Genomic DNA, 15,479 nt, shown 5'->3' with positions numbered 1-15,479 from the left:
AGGTGAAAGTCAAGAGGAGTGGGAATCGGATGGCGATGAGGGTGATGAAGATGCTGGCTCTGATGAGGAGGAGGAGGAGGAAGAGGAGGAGGAAGTTGTGCCTCCCCGTTCTGAAAGAAGGTCCAAGCTTGCCCATGACCCTGCAGTCGAGCGCGGCAAGGGGGCCGCGCCTGTTGTGCAGTCGACCAAGCATCCTCGGACGGCCTCTCCGGCGCCGACTGAGAAAGCGCCAAAGCAATCTCGAGTGGTGCCGCCAAAGCTGACGAAGGCCTTGCCGAAGATGAAGATGGTGATTCCCACTATTTCTGGGTAATGACATAACTTGTGTCCTCTTGTTTCTCATGGATTTATTCTTGGTCGATTCGTTAACTGACCGACTGATTTCTGAAACTGCAGTGCTACTTCTGATACCTCGGCCAGACCTGAAGATCAAGAAATGGAGGATGCCGTCACTTCCAACCCTGGTATGACCTTTGAGGTTTCGTTTTCAGTCAGTGGGATCTTCGTTTTTAACTTTGACTCTTTTCTGTAGCTCCATCTAATATCATCATTGATCTTCCTGACGATGATGAAGACGAGGAACCACTGAGGCAGAGGAGGAATAGGAGAGCGTCTGCTGGCAAGACAGCTCAGGTCGTATCAGCACCTGAGACGTTGGTTGCGGAGGGGGACAACATCACTCGGCCTACAGTATCCTTTGTGGTGCCACTGACGAGTGCTTGCCCTTCGTCCTCGAGTGCTGGTCAGCCTTCACTTTTCTCTACCCACCACGTCCCCGAAGACCAAGCAAGCGCTGCTAAAGAAGCCATACGCCAGGCGGGGGTCATGATGGAGCAAGTGAAGGTGATCCGAGATTCCAGTCAAGCGGCTTATGACGCCAGTTCAGCCCTTCAGAGCAATGTCCAAGTTGGTCGGTCACTGCCTGTTCTGTTAGGATATGGTACCTGAAAACTTTTCTTTCTGAAAATCTTAGTATCTGTCGTACGCCCACTGGGTGTGTCAATTGAGATTCTGGATTGGTGGGGGCACGCTGAGTGCACCCACTGGGTGTAGTCCCCAAGGCTATGGTCGACTGCTGGCAGTTGACCATAGTCTTTATGTCTTGAGCTTTTTTCTCATTACTGTCTTCACTCGATCTGGTCGAATGGAATCATAAACCAGTGGGGGCACACTGAGTGCACCCACTGGGTGTAGTCCCCGAGACTGTGGTCGACTGCTGGCAGTCGACTACGGTCTGAAGAACACCCTCTTTTTTTTGGGTCGACTGACCGACTCTAGTTGATAGAACTGGTGGGGCACGCTGAGTGCACCCACTGGGTGTAGTCCCCGAGACTATAGTTGAATGTTTAGATTCGGCTGTAGTCTTAGAAATACTACGACTTTTCTCTTAGTCACTCGGAAGTGACCTATCTTTGACGTCTGTCGATTGGCTCTTCGCAGAAATCTTGCGAGCTTACAGATCGTTATACTGAATTGGAGAATAAGCATATCCAGCTCGAACTTGATCTGAAGCTTGTCCAGGAGAACTTCATGAAGGCGAAGGAGGCAAAATGTATGTTTGGTGAGAATCTTGACGACTGCCTTTGCTTCTTGTCCATCCCCGAGCCTGATCTTACTGTGATTTTACAGATAAACTGAGGGATTCTCTGAAGAAGAAGGATCTTGACCTTGTTGAGGCGCAGAAAGCAGCTTCCGAGAAGACCAGGCTCGCATAAGAAAAGTTGGCTTCAATCAGAAAGCTTGAAGAGGAAAATACTAAACTGAAAGCTGCTCTCGACGTGGCCAACCAGGAGGTCACTCGACTGAAGAATGACAAGATGGTCCTGAGTGACAAAGCTAGCGAACTGGCGGGAAAGAAGAATGATCTGGAGGCTTATCTGGGAGGACTCGCCAAGAAGCTATTCCTCATGCTTGAAGGTAACCCTTTGTATCTGACAGGCTTTTTAATTTTGGCCTCACCACCAAACTGCTGCCTTAACTTTGGGGTTGTGTCTACAGAGTTCTGCCAGAACTTTGAGGAGGAGACTGGTCGACTGGAGACGAGCCTAGATCCCATCAACTCTCCTGTGAAGGATGAAACTTCCATGAACGTGCTTCGGCTCAAGTCTCGCGTTGCTACCGTTGTCGACTATCTTGCAAGGCTGAAGGTTGCGACGTCACGCATCGACACGGCGATCTGGCCAGGAGAAGCACTTCAGAATGACCTTGAGTCTCTGATGACTCGACTGAACGAAGTTCCAAGTCGAGTGCAAGAATGGAAGAAGTCTTCTGCTAGGTGCGGTGCCGATGTTGCTTTATTTTTGGTCCGTGTTCACTGCAAGGATGCGCGAGAGGACAAGCTGGCAGCTCTCAAGGTGGCCAATACCAAGAAGCATGACCTCCGGTCCTTCATGGAGACCTTCATCGCTGTTGCCACTCGGATCACAGATGGAATCGACCTGGATGAGTTCGTTGCGCCTTCCAGCCCTCCACAGGAGGGGTAAAAAACTTCTATGATGCTATAAATTTGCCTCGGAATGCCGAGTGGTTCTTGTAACTGATAAACTTTAACAGGCTTGGTGCCTGAGCACTTCTAGATCCGTAAGACGTTATCTGAACTTAGGTTTGCCGTTGAATATGTTTGCTTCTGCCTTCAAACGATCATCATCCTTTGCTTGGAATATATACTAGTGTTTGTGATGCTCTTTTGCAGGTAGGGACGAAGCACAAATTGCAATCGACTTGTACTCGTCATGCTTAGGCGAGCGCTGGGCTGCAGCTAAGCCCCCGAGTGGGAGGTTTGCTCTCCACTCGATGGGATTTTCAAAAACTTAAGCGAGCATTGGGCTGCAGCTAAGCCCCCGAGTGGGAGGTTTGCTCACCACTCGGTAGGATTTTAAAAACTTAGGTGAGCACTGGGCTGCAGCTAAGCCCCCGAGTGGGAGGTTTGCTCTCCACTCGGTAGGATTTTTAAAAACTTAGGCGAGCACTGGGCTGCAGCTAAGCCCCCGAGTGGGAGGTTTGCTCTCCACTCGGTAGGATTTCAGAAACTTAGGCGAGCACTGGGCTGCAGCTAAGCCCCCGAGTGGGAGGTTTGCTCTCCACTCGGTAGGATTTTTTAAAAATTTAGGCGAGCACTGGGCTACAGCTAAGCCCCCGAGTGGGAGGTTTGCTCACCACGCGGTAGGATTTTTAAAAACTTAGGCGAGCACTGGGCTGCAGCTAAGCCCCCGAGTGGGAGGTTTGCTCGCCACTCGGTAGGATTTTCATGGTGTACCTTCGAAGGAGAAGATAGCAGTCGACCTGCGCTTCGTCCTCCTTGCGGAGCGCACGTTGTATTTGTGGCGTAGCTCGGAAGGAGAAGGCAGGAGTCGACCTGCGCCTCGTCCTCCTTGGGGAGCGCATGTTATATTTGTGGCGTAGCTCGGAAGGAGAAGGTAGGAGTTGACCTGTGCCTCGTCCTCCTTGCGGAGTGCACGTTGTATTTGTGGCGTAGCTCGAAAGGAGAAGGCAGGAGTCGACCTGCGCCTCGTCCTCCTTGCGGAGCGCATGTTGTATTTGAGGCGTAGCTCGGAAGGAGAAGGTAGGAGTCGACCTACGCCTCGTCCTTCTTGCGGAGCACACGTTGTATTTGTGGCGTAGCTCGGAAGGAGAAGGTAGCAGTCGACCTGCGCTTCGTCCTCCTTGCGGAGCGCACGTTGTATTTGTGGCGTAGCTCGGAAGGAGAGGGCAGGAGTCGACCTGCGCCTCGTCCTCCTTGCGGAGCGCATGTTGTATTTGTGGCGTAGCTCGGAAGGAGAAGGTAGCAGTCGACATGCGCTTCGTCCTCCTTGCGGAGCGCACATTGTATTTTATACTTAGGAGAACACTAGGGCTAAGCCCCCGAGTGGGAGGCTGGCTCACCACTCGGCAGGATTTTGTTTAAACTTAGACGAGTACTTGGACTGCAGCTAAGCCTCCGAGTGGAAGGCTGGCTTACCACTTGGTAGGATTTTGTTTTAAACTTAGGCGAAACGGATTCGCGGCTAAGCCTCCGAGTGGAAGGCTGGCTTACAACTCGGTAGGATTTTGTTTAAACTTAGGCGAAACGGATTCACAGCTAACCCTCCGAGCGGGAGGCTGGCTCACCACTCGGTAAGGATTTTTTTACAAACTTAGGCGAAACGGATTCGCAACTAAGCCACCCACTGGGCGACTGATTTGTGTGAACAAAAGTAACAACAATCACTGGGAAAATTATAAAACTCTTGTCTTTGATAAATAAACTACAGAAGTACTTTTATTACAACTCATCCGAGTGAATACTTAAGTATAAAAGGGGCGGAGCAGATCCGCATTCCAAGCTCGTGGCTCGTTAATCTGGCGATCGACGTTGTAAAGACGATATGCTCTGTTGTGGAGAACTTTGGTAACAATGAAGGGGCCTTCCCAGGTAGGGGCGAGTTTGTGCGGCTTCTGTTGGTCCACTCGGAGGACCAAGTCTCCTTCCTGGAAGGCTTGGCTCTTCACATTTCTGGCGTAGAATCGGCGCAAGTCTTGCTGATAGATGGTCAACCTAATCATGGCCATCTCTCTTTCCTCTTCCAGAAGGTTGACTGCGTCCTGTCGGGCTTGTTCTGCTTCGAGTTCAGAGTAGAGCTCGACTCGCGGTGCATTGTGAAGCAGGTCACTTGGCAGAACTGCTTCAGCTCCGTATACCAGAAAGAACAGAGTTCTCCCAGTCGACCGATTTGGAGTAGTCCTCAATCCCCAAAGAACTGATGGAAGTTCGTCAACCTACGCGCCTGCTGCGTGCTTGAGGTCATGCATCAATCGGGGTTTCAGTGCCTTGAGAATTGGGCCGTTTGCTCTTTCTGCTTGTCCATTCGACTGGGTGTGGGCGACTGAAGCGTAGTCGACTCGAGTGCCTTGAGAAGCGCAGAAGGCTTTGAACTGATTGGAATCGAAGTTTGACCCATTATCAGTGACGATGCTATGCGGAACTCCATATCTGAATATCAATTCTCTGATGAAGCTCATGGCAGTGCCAACATCAAGATTTTTAATGGGCTTGGCTTCGATCCACTTGGTGAACTTGTCGACTGCCACCAGTACATGGGTGAAGCCGCTCCTACCAGTTCTCAGTGGTCCAACCATATCTAACCCCCAAACAGTGAAAGGCCAGACGATTGGAATGGTCTTCAAGGCTGAGGCGGGCCTGTGTGACATGTTGGAGTAGAACTGACATCCTTCACATTTGTCGACTATCTATTTCGCCATTTCATTTGCTCTGGGCCAGTAAAAGCCTGCTCGGTATGCTTTAGCCACGATGGTCCGAGAGGACGCATGATGGCCACAGGTCCCCGAGTGGATATCATTGAGAATCATTCGACCCTCTTCCGGTGTTATGCATTTCTGGCTGACTCCAGTCGCGCTTTCTTTGTATAACTGTCCCCTCATGACAGTAAAGGCCTTGGATCGACGGATGATCTGCCGAGCCTCTTCTTCATTCTCTGGGAGCTCTTTCCTTAGGATATACGCGATGTAAGGCACTGTCCAGTCGGGAATGATAACCAGAACTTCCATGATTAAGTCAACCACGGCTGGGACCTCAACTTTAGTCGGATCCGTGGCACTTTTTGGCTGCGGGGCTTCTTCGATGAAAGGATCTTCCTGAACTGACGGCGTGTGAACATGCTCCAAAAATACGCCACTCGAGATGGCTTCTCTTTTTGAACCTATCTTTGCCAACTCATCAGTTGCTTGGTTTTTCAGTCAGGGAACATGATGGAGCTCTAATCCCTCGAATTTCTTCTCCAGCTTTCTGACTGCATTGCAGTAACCAGTCATGGATGGGCTTCTGATATCCCACTCCTTCATAACTTGGTTAACCACCAAATCTGAGTCACCGTAGACCATGAGGCGCTGGACGCCGAGTGAAATGGCCATACGCAACCCATACAAAAGTTCTTTGTATTCTGCTTCATTGTTGGAGGAGTCAAAGTGAATCTGGAGTACGTATCTGAGCTTATCTCCTCGGGGAGAAACCAACACTACCCCGGCACCGGAACCATTCAGCATTTTAGAGCCATCAAAGAACATAGTCCAGTGCTCCGAGTGAACTTGAGTCGGTAGCTGCTGTTCAGTCCACTCGGCGAGGAAATCTGCTATTGCTTGGGACTTGATAGCTTTCTTTGCCTCAAATCTGATATCAAGGGGAAGGAGTTCAATCGCCCATTTTGCCACTCGACCAGTTGCATCTCTGTTGTGCAGAATCTCTGATAAGGGGGCGTCGCTGACGACTGTGATGGTATGGTCAGAGAAGTAGTGAGAAACTTTCTTCGTGGTCATATAAATCCCATATACAAGCTTCTGATAATGAGGGTATCGTTGCTTTGATGGGGTCAGGACTTCAGAAATATAGTATACTGGGCGCTGAACTTTGAAGGTTTTCCCTTCTTCTTCCCGCTCGACCGTAAGTACTGTACTGACGACTTGTCCTATGGCTGCAATGTAAAGCAGCAAAGGCTCTTTGCTAATCGGGGCAGCAAGCACCGGCTGGGTGGAAAGCAGGGCTTTTAACTCTGCAAACGCTGCATCAGCTTCAGGAGTCCACTCGAACTTGTCTGACTTCTTCATCAGTCGGTAAAGAGGCAATGCCTTCTCACCGAGACGAGAGATGAATCGACTTAAAGCGGCCAAGCAACCAGTAAGCTTCTGAACATCATGCACACGCACAGGTCGTTTCATTCGGAGTATAGTGCCCACTTTCTCTGGGTTTGCATCGATTCCTCGTTCGGAAACGAGCAAACCGAGTAACTTTCCGCCAGGAACTCCGAATGTGCACTTGGATGGATTAAGCTTGATATCATACCTCCTGAGGTTGGCAAATGTTTTAGCGAGGTCAGTCAGCAGGTCAGAACCTTTCCGTGACTTGACCACAATGTCATCCATGTATGCTTCCACATTCCGACTGATTTGAGTGAGCAAACACTTCTGAATCATCCTCATGAACGTGGCTCTGGCATTCTTGAGGCCGAATGGCATGGTGACATAACAGAAGCACCCAAATGGGGTGATGAAAGCTGTCTTGATCTCATCGGGTCCATACAGACGGATCTGATGGTATCCGGAATAGGCGTCTAAGATAGACAGTCGCTCACATCCCGCAGTCCAGTCGATTATTTGATCGATGCGGGGAAGAGGAAAATGATCTTTCGGGCAGGCCCGATTGATATGTTTAAAGTCAATGCACATGCGAAGTGAGTTGTCCTTTTTGGGGACCATGACAACATTGGCGAGCCACTCGGAGTGGTAAATCTCTCGGATAAACTCTGTTGCTAAGAGCTGAGCCACCTCTTCGCCAATAGCCTTCCTTTTCTGGACGGCGGACCATTGCAGATGTTCCTTGACAGGTTTTGCCTTTGAATCGACTCGCAGAAAATGCTCAGCCAGCCCCCTGGGTACACCTGGCATGTCAGAAGGTTTCCATGCAAAGATGTCCCAGTTCTCACGGAGGAACTGGATGAGCGTTCTTCCTATTTGGGGTCGAGTGTTGTGGAGATGTGAGTCGGAGCAGCGTTGGGGTCGGTCGGGTGGATGTGAACTGGTTTTGTCTCACCGGACAACTGAAATGCTGATTCTGTAGCGGGCTTCTTGGCTCGCAACAAATCACTCGGATCCGCATTCCTCTGGTGTTCCTGCCACTCTTCTTCCACCATATGAGCATCGGTGATCTTTGAGCCTTTCTGGAAGCACTCTTCTGCCTTCTTGCGATTACCAATAATAGTGATGATGCCCTTAGGGCCAGGCATCTTCAATTTGAGGTACACGTAACATGGCCGAGCCATAAAACGTGCATAAGCTGGCCTGCCCAAAATAGCGTGGTAGGCACTCTGGAAGTCTACAACCTCAAATGTCAGCTTTTCTTTGCGGAAGTTCTTGGAATCACCAAAAACCACATCGAGAGCAATCTGGCCGAGTGATGTGGCCTTCTTGCCAGGAATGACTCCATGGAAACTCATGTTGCTTGTGCTGAGTCTGGACACCGGAATGCCCATCCCTTTCAGCGTCTCAGCGTACAGTATATTCAAACTACTGCCACCATCCGTCAGCACTTTAGTCAGTCGAGTGCCCTCAACGACTGGGTCGACCACCAGAGCTTGCCTCCCAGGGGTGGCTATGTGCGTCGGGTGATCAGGCTGGTCGAATGTGATGGCTGTCTGAGACCACTTCAGATAATTGGGTGTTGCTGGAGCAACCATATTCACCTCTCAGTTTATAACTTTCAGTCGACTTTTGCTCTCAACGTCAGCAAAAATCACCAAAGTAGAATTGACCTGAGGGTATTCCTCGTCACTATCTCCCTTGTCCTCAGCTTTGTCTGACTCCTTTTCCTTATCCTTGGGCTGTTTCCCCTGGAACTGCTGTATCAGAAGTCGGCACTGTCGAGTGGTATGCTTCGGGTAAATGAAATTACCCTCTTCATCTTTCTTCGTGTGGATGTGACACGGCAAATCCATCACGTCATTTCCCTCTTTATCCTTCACTTTCTTGGGGTTCCAAGGTCCTTTGGGCTTTCCTTTGAACTTTCCTTGAGTCACGGCCAAGGTTTCTCCAGGAGCAGCTGGCTCGGCTTTCCGCTTTTGCTTCCGACTGGAGTTCCCTCCTCCGGTTTCCTGGGCGACTGACTTGTGCTTGCCGCTCCGGAGCCGATCCTCTTCCTCACCATTGGCATATTTGGTGGCTATCTCCATCATTCGACTCAGAGACATGTCTCCGGTTTGACCAAATTTTAGGCTTAGCTCTCTGTACTTTACGCCTTCCTTGAAGGCGCAGACTGCGTGGTGATCAGATACATTCTCCACTATGTGATGCAACGTGATCCATCTCTGGATGTAATCTCTCAGAGTCTCATTCGACTTCTGCACACAAGATTGCAACTCTGTCAGTCCTGCTAGTCGCTTGCACGTTCCTCCGAATATTCTGACAAACACTCGGGAGAGGTCCTCCCATGTGTAAATGCTGCTGGGTGTCAACTGATTCAGCCATGCCCTGGCTGACCCTTCCAACATAAGAGGCAGATGTTTCATGGCCACCTCGACATTTCCGCCGCCGATCTGGACAGCCACTCGGTAGTCTTCAAGCCAAGTATCGGGCTTAGACTCACCGTTGAACTTGCTGACTCCAGTCGCCAACCTGAAGTTGGGAGGAATCACTGCGGCTCGGATGGCTCTGCTGAAACACTCTGGTCCGGAGACATGCACTCGGCTGCTGGTGGGCACATCTCTGTCGTTGCCCTCTCTGTGAGCTCTATTCTGGTCGACCGGACCTTGAACGATGATGGATCTCGCATCAAAGCCTGGTTCCTTGGGGTCGACTGGGATTCTTCGTCCGCCACTGTGCTGGCGCCTGTCATCCTGCTGTCGAGGCACATAGGATCCACCCCTTGGAGGAGGAGTGGGCGCTCGACGTCGATCGTTACAATCGAATCGGTGATCATACTGCTCATGGTTCCTATACTGATCGTGCCGGTCACCACGCCCTTCACGCCTCAGAGGCGATCTGGGGCTATGAGCCGACTGGACCGTATTCGCTGCCACGGATCTGCTGTGAATCCTGTTCCGCGACTGCGATACAGCTGAATTCTGATCTCCTGCTGCCCGGAGCAAATCTCTGATCTGCATCAAGCCTCTGCCAGCCTCCGACTGGGAAGGCTGAATTGACTCTGCTATACGGGCTGCAGCTGCTAAATTCTGAATCGGAGTTCGATATACCTGAGTCAGAGGTGGGAAGAGCTGACGTCGACTGGAGTCAGGGACTCGTTGTCGCGCACGCTCGTCGAGTGCTCGCTGAAGGTTCTCCAGTCGAGTGTGCTCAGCCAGGTTGGCCAAGCGCGCGTCCTCCAAGGCGCGAGCCTCAGGGGTTTCTCCAATGAGAGGAGTATGAAGGGCATCCATGTTCCGGCGGCGAAGTTCTTCCCTCTGCAGCGAATTGAGGGGCTCGGGAAGGTATTCCTCATGGGGATGCAACGGATCGCCTCCGCCGTTACCTCCCTCAGCGCCAGAAAAGCCGGGGGACCGTGTGGTACATTAACCATCAGGACCTCCACCGCTAGATCACTGCTGTCGCACTCGGATGCAGTCTCTGCAGAGCCAGTCGACAGGTCGAACAGGCCATAGAGAGATTCGTCGGGCTCGATTGCCGCGACTTGGGCGGTGGTCGACTGGCGAGCCACCGCGTGCCTCATCCACCGCTGAAGCCTCGACCGACCGGAGCGCTTGCATCGGCGGGAAGCTAGGAGGGAGGATGACACAAAAACCGGTCGATACTGGGTCGACGGTTGCCGCAGGAGGACACCGCGGGCGCACGCGTGAAAGTGCGTCGCTCCGCGGACTGGGAGCACGTCGACGTCGAGCGGAGCCTCCTGAAGCCAGGCAGAGTCGTCGGCGATGAACGTGAGCGCGCCGAGACGGATCTCGCGGCCCTCGACCAAAACTCCGCCTGACACCATGACGAAGGCGATCGGAAAAATTGCAACTTCTCCAATAAATCGCTAAGACACCTGCCCCACGGTGGGCGTCAACTGTCGTGGTTCTAAGTCTGACAGTAGTGTAGGGGGTACTAAAGGAGAGGCAAGATCCTAGCTATGGAGTAGTTGTTCACGCAAGTGTTTTACGAGTTCAGGCCCTTCTCGGAGGAAGTAACAGCCCTACGTCTCGGTGCCCAGAGGCGGTCGACTAGATTATATGCGTGAGAGTTACAGGGGTGCGAACCCTTCCGCCAGTGGAGGGGGTGGCTTATATAGAGGATGCCATGACCCCAGCCAGCCCACGCAGCGGAGGGTTTAAAGTACATTAAGGCCTGGCGTTACTGGTAACGCCTTACATAAAGTGTCATCATGACCATAAAGACTACTTAATTACAGACCATTTGGATACAGAGTAGATCTTGAACTCCTGGTGGTCGAGTGAGTCTTCATGGTCAAGTGTCTTCCAGTCCGTCGAGTGGAGTCCCTCTAGGTCGACGGGAAGACGGCTTCTTCTAAGGATGTCCTCGGGGAGGGTACCTTGGATAGGTCCATGACCCTACCCCAGGTACATGACTTCATCAAATGGCGTAGAGACCCACTAACACGTGTGCTTTGAAAATAAGTCGATGTATCAATAGACTTGTTCGTGGGCAGGCATGTATGCCAACTTAAACATCATAAGCAAGTTCCGTGAAAAAAATTACCCGTTGCACCAAATGACACAAGGTCCCAATTCAAACCCAGAGTTATCTGCAAAAAAATATTTCTAATGTAACAATTGTCTGTATCGATCTTTGTAATGCTTAAAGATAAGAACGATTCTTTTAAAACATGTAATGTCATTTTCAGCCTACTAATATCAAGATGTAAGAAGGCGAGAGAAATATACTTGTTCCAATTATCTTCTCCTGATTCAAACGGTTGAGAACTTGAAGCAAAATGGAGCGAAAGCCCAATTTAAACAAAGAACTTAAGCCATTATTTTTCTCAACTTAGGCGTATATGATCTTGACTTTGAACAGAGAATTATTTGCATATCAAAGCCTTCATTTGGTGATAAAGTTTCTCCCCTATGTAACTTATCATTCACAATGTTATCATTGATAAGTAATACTCCCTCCGCCACCAAATATATGACTTTTTTGCAAGCTATCACTTACACAAAGGATCTCCCAGAACCTATGGAATAAAATTGATCACACAACCTTTTTTTAGAGTGCCATTGCCAAATGGAGCAGACCCGCTAAATCCATATGTGCATTGAAAAGAAAATTCAAGGTTTAGTTGTGGGCAAGCATAACAAATTTAACCCCTCTTAATGAAAAAAGAACAAAGGCTTGCTGTCTAGAATAAAAATGGAGGCTTGCTGTCTACAATAAGACGTACAATAACATTACTCATTGCGCCAAATGGGGCAAGGTCCCATTTCAAACCAAGAGTTATTTGAAAACAAATGCTTGACAATCTGGCAATGACAAGATCCTTTTGATAATGAAAACTAAAAGAAACATAGCCTCAAACTATGTAATAGCAAAATGTGGGCATTCTTTCTATACAATTTTGCTATGTTAATTGGAACTTAGGAATCCACGTCACGCTTTGTCCTTGATGCGTTGTTGGTAAACTCTCCCCTCCCACTCCTCTGGATCCATAACATTTTGTCCTTCATAGCCCCTTTATAGATCAGATGCATTGTAATTCCTTCATTTTTTACAGGAGCTGAAAAAAAATGCATTGTTGTCTTTTCAGTGATGCATCCACTCTCTACCATCTCTTCTTTTTTTAAGAGAACTGGACAAACAATGCCCAACACCATATTTATGACATGTTGTTCTACTGTAATAGAAGTGCAAACATGAAATGACGAATCAGGATTCTTGTGTAAGTGGCTGACTGGAGTTGCAAGCTTTCTCCGGGGCGCCACACACAACTTGAATATCCTAGATGTGTTTTCCGAGTTGTAGAATCCGCATCAGGTAATCATGTGAGTCTACTATATATAAACTGTAGGCAAAATTCAGCAACAAAGGTAACATACGTAGTGAGAAACTGAATAACAAAAGAAATACTTTCAACCAAGTCCAGAGGAACACATAGTATGCCCAGGAACTTTTCACTAAAGTCACAATGCAATTACTCATAACAGGTTTGTTCTAGAACCTAGCTATTCTTTAGGCAATTGCGGAGACAATATTATACAAAAACACTCCTACTCAACCTCAGGAAAGAACCATCAGTGTTATTCAGTGTTTAACCTTTGTACAGTAACAACATGTGCATATTCATCCTATTTTTCGTCTACCTTACCAAATAAAATGGCCTCAATCTTACAGAAATTATTTTTTAATCTAGTCAGCTGCTCAAATGTATAAATTAATATTTAAGTTTCCAGGAATATAGAAGTCCTCTTAAAAAACATCAGCATACTAAATGAGGATGGAAACAACAACACACAACCGGCTCACACAACCAAAAAATAAGCAGCACAGGGTAAAGGAACACACAAATGCAACGCTGTAAGCCTGGATGGGAGGACGACCAATCAGTCAAACATACATAGGATGCACTGAAATCGGTAAACTATTATTAAGCGGAAAGAGTTGTCTAAATTTCAAAAAAATGACAACAACATGAACATGAACAATTCTAAGAGAAAAATGAAAACCCAATTGCTCGTACTTTTTTTAACTTTTGGCCATGTGCATGTTTTTCATGCATTCGGCATACTAAAAGAGAGACAAATACGTGAGCGCACATGCTTTGGTATTACGAAACTACACTCATTTCGGTTATAGACAATGGTATCAGGAAACTACACTCATTTCGGTTATACACAATGTAGACCATAAGTTGGCAACTATACTTCCAAAGAAAGACAAAATTTACAACGTGGAGAACAAAGTAAAGAGGCAGTACATGGTATTGCAAGCAAGAAAACAGGAAGTAGTGCTACTAATTTTCGGCTTATATACATAGCCAATGTAGCTTATGTAGAGCAGTGGTGAATCCATTATGAACAATAATTCAGATTTATGCATATAGTAATGCCAACTCTTTACAAAATCTGTAATTCGTACGATTTCCCTCCCCAACTGTTATAGATGAGCATACTCCTACATAGGACTATTTTCAAATTATGTAACTTAGATCCACAGTACTAAACCTAGAAGCAACCTCAGCAACAAAGAAAATATTAAAAATAAAGACTGCAAGTTAAACAAGCCAGACACATCATTTTACATCTAGTTCTGAAATTGCCATCATTATGCTGACTCAAAAATAAAAACATAATGGAAAGATGTTAGATAAACATCATAGGAGTAATATTGATGTGGCATTAATTAAACGTTAAGAGAAGATGATCCCAATGGACAATATCAAACCGTACATAATTTTTAGGTCACATGTTACGGTTTATCGGCCCACCTTTCTGATTATTCATTTAGTGAAATGATATAACTATCTTTTATAAGCTACAAAGAGCTCAACAGTTAGCTTCAAGGTCCCATGAAAACTCAATAGGATATACGCCATGGCAGTACCTGGCCCTATTTCCATATTCAATGCACACCATCTAATTCTAATAATAATCAAATCTAAATTAAAATGATACATAGATTTTTTGTATTTAGAGATAGGACCAAGTTGGAGTAGTACAGAGAAAATCAAACTTTATCCTAGCATTACACAGAAGAAACATGAGTCACTTATCATAATAACAGAAACATATGAAATAAGGATAGGTTCCATCCCTACCTTGACATCCTGAGCCGCTGCACCTCCATCCACTATGCCCATGGATGAAAAAACAGAGGGCGGCTCAACTATTCAAAGCATAGCGCCCTTGCTGTTGTAGTAAAATTTGTAAAGTACTGGCCTGCTCACAAGCAGTTAACATACTCACAGGGAAAGATTGTCTTTCTAGGCATGTACTCTGCAACAAGCAATCTCTCATCACCTTGGGAGGAACAGCCAAGCTGATTTGCTAACCTTTTGCCCAAGAGCTGACCAACTTATTTAGCATCTTCCTAAAGCATAATTATTTCCCCAAAAGATATGGGCAAATCTTAGAAAAATCACTGGCACGGTATGGATCAAGTTAAAATATGCACCCATACGGAACGTTTAAAAAAGGAACAAAAGAATTAAACCCATTAGCTATACATGCTCTTTACAGGGTATACATGAACTATACAGCAAACTACACATGAATATAAACTGGGGCTATGACTTCACATTGTACAAAAAAAGTCAATAAAAATGGATGACCTATTTTCAATCCAATGTGTACCAGGATTGAAGCAAGTAATGGACTGCAACGTTGTAAAATATATATAGAAACTTGGACATCGAACGACTCTGTAACGCAAAATCATAGGCGCTAACAAACAATAAAAAATTGAACACCATATATATTATTACATATTAAAGTTCACATAACCATAACATGAATGGCCCATCAATAAACAATTAGACGGACGAAGAAAGGTCATGTAGCTAGAGACAACACAGCAGAATTACAATACTTAGAGAAAGAGAAGCATGTGTGTAGCGAGAAAGAACAAGCATGTAGGGAAGAAAGAATCAAGCAAACCTTGAACAGCAGCACAGAGTTGCAGATGCAGCAACCTAGTAGATCGTCGAACCTGCTAGACAAACGGGGATAGACCTGTCAGACTACATGCATAACGGTGCACACACAGGCATAAAAACAGTAGGCACATTCTTATAGACAAGCAAAACAACAACTAATTACCAGAGCTAGAAAGCAGAACAGGCCAAGAAAGCAGGCTAGATAGAGGACTACACCAAGGCGGACCAGCAGGCAAAACGAGATAAAAAAAGGTCACCACACACACATTTCATCGAACATGTTGCATGCAAGCAAACAGAGTGCAGACTAACCTCAATGGCAATGGCAGAACCATGCGACAGCGGACGCAGGACACAACGGGAAGAAACCAATGTGCACACGTAGGGGACAAGATGA

Source organism: Triticum aestivum, chromosome 1B (assembly GCF_018294505.1).
Source record: "Triticum aestivum cultivar Chinese Spring chromosome 1B, IWGSC CS RefSeq v2.1, whole genome shotgun sequence".
Classification (NCBI taxonomy): Eukaryota; Viridiplantae; Streptophyta; class Magnoliopsida; order Poales; family Poaceae; genus Triticum; species Triticum aestivum.
The sequence above is the reverse complement of the archived record's forward strand: the minus strand, read 5'-3'. Positions refer to the sequence as shown.